Source organism: Rana temporaria, chromosome 4 (genome assembly GCF_905171775.1).
Source record: "Rana temporaria chromosome 4, aRanTem1.1, whole genome shotgun sequence".
In the NCBI taxonomy this organism is placed as follows: domain Eukaryota; kingdom Metazoa; phylum Chordata; class Amphibia; order Anura; family Ranidae; genus Rana; species Rana temporaria.
This window is the reverse complement of record NC_053492.1, coordinates 55227032-55229218: the sequence shown is the minus strand read 5'-3', so window position 1 is coordinate 55229218 and position 2187 is coordinate 55227032. Positions and strand designations below refer to the sequence as shown.

Genomic DNA, 2187 nt, shown 5'->3' with positions numbered 1-2187 from the left:
TTTTTGTTCTTGGTTACACTCGTCACTCACATGGCCATACATCATGCACTTTCTAAAGTACCTGGGCTGGCCGGGGTAAAAAAGAAAACCCCTCTCCCCTCCAATAGTAAAAACTGCAGGAGGCCTCTTAACCCCACCCAAACACCCAGGGTCAGGCTTGAAAGTTGCAAAAAAACGGTACTTCCCTGACCAAATTTTGAAATTGTTGAACACCTTTTCTCCACCTCTAAGATTCTCGCAGTAATTGCTCAGGAAAGCTCTTACCAAGTTGACATCAGCAAACGGATTATATAGGTGCACTGTAATTACCTTCTCCTCTTGCATAAAAAGGGGTTGAAGACCAAACTTCCTTCCGACCTCACTTTCCGCCATCAGCTTGAATTTTTCATAGACATTCCAACATACCTCAGTGGAAGAAAAGGTGACATCATATAAGCGTTGGTTCGGGAAATCCTGCAAGCATAAGATATCTCTTACCGCCAAGCCAAGTTCTCCAGTCAAAAGATCCACGACCACGGTCCTCAGCGTCACTTCCTTCTCCCATCCTGGCCTCACCAAGAACCTCAAAGAGTCCTTCAGCTCACGGCTCGCCATCCTGAAAGAAAGCCCGAAGATTCACCTAGGGGCCCCACAAGGGGAACCCCCTGGCTCCACCAACCGACCGACTACGCCTTGAGGAAAGGCATTCAGTTCCCGTTGCCCGGGGACTAAGCCTAAGGCCAATAGCAGCAAGGGGGGGCCCCTCCGAAGAGGAACGATACCCTCAAGGCCGACTGTCGGGTACCCCGGGCACCTTTTGACTACTCTCCAATGCAGCAGAACTACACTTGATCATAGCCAAAAGGCCGAGAAGCGATAACCCAATTATTGTCTGTAGCGAGTGGCTTTCCGGCCTCCCCGGAGGGCTCGCTGAAAGTTGCCCGTTTGCCTGTGCCCAGCACTCGCCCTTCCCCCACATCTAGGCTGTCCGGAGGTGTGAATCCGCAGCCAGACGGGCGTCGCTGGCCTACAGGCCTAATCCCCTGTCTACTGGCCAATCCACACTTTTCTGACACCTGCCCAACACTGCTGGAGTCCATTCATGACCTCAAGTCATCCCAAACCAAGAATTGCACAGATTCAGGTGCTCCTCGTGCACGTTTAACGAGGAAAATCATTTGCATGGGCCCGCCTTTTAGTTAACATAGTGTGGCCCGAAAAACGAGAGCCACTAGAGGGAATCCTCCAGATAAAAAGTAAAAACCCTTGCTTGCCTCAGCTGACTTTTCAAGCTAGCTGCTGCATGCAGCAAGGCACAGCATTGGAGCAAATTCACCCCCCTTGTTTTGACAGCAGGGTGGTCACTGCTTGTTGAAGGCTTTATTTTGGGTCTTAGGAGAGAGTGAGGAGTAGAACACTAGCTGTCTTGTCGAAATTGGTGCACTGACTAAATCTAGGTGTTCCTGAATAGGTAACTTCGTAGAGTAGTGTCATTTGGTGAGCAGCAAAAAAAATTCTCCCTTCCCCCAAGAAAGTGACAAGAAGCAATGAAGACAAAGACACAAGGGTTAAATGCCAGTTTATTGGAAGGAGCCAAGGTTAAGCAAGAAACATTGTCAGCAACAAGACACGACAACACAAACAAGTTGGATGATTTTCCATTTATATCTCTTTTTTGATACTGCGTAAGAGAGGGGTGCAGCGGTCCTGGAGGTACTGCAATACCAGGTCGATGCATGGAGTGGACAGAGCAAGCTCTTCTTCCATCTCCCTGTTCTAAAAATCCATATAATATATGGTCCCCAGATAGGGGACGTATCAGATATTAAACTGATAAGAACAGATTTTTTTTTATTCTTTTATTTAAAATTTCACAGATAAAATACAGAGTTACATTGATACAAAAAATAAGTACAAGACAAAAAATCACATGATATTTGTACACAAAATAAAATTCAAGAAATATAACAAAGGTTTACAATAAGTACAGAAAATAAAATACAAAAGATACAAAAAAGTTTACAATATTTACATAAACACCCACATCCCTCCCAAAACCCACCCACGAAACCCTCCCAAAACCCACCCACGAAACCCTCCCAAAAACCCTCCCACAAAACCCTCCCACCAAAACCCCAAAGGTACATAGCAAAATAACAAAATATACAACAAATTTGTTACCAGTTCTCCCTCCATTACTTTCAAAAG

The 2187-nt window shown here is 45.8% G+C and overlaps 1 non-coding gene across 1 annotated transcript; it reads right to left on the bottom strand.

The window, feature by feature from the left end:
• Nucleotides 1-1670: 1670 nt before the first annotated feature.
• LOC120938630 lies at nt 1671-1863 on the bottom strand. Its single transcript, XR_005749183.1, has one exon. It is a non-coding gene; the product is annotated as a U2 spliceosomal RNA (small nuclear RNA).
• Nucleotides 1864-2187: the final 324 nt, after the last annotated feature.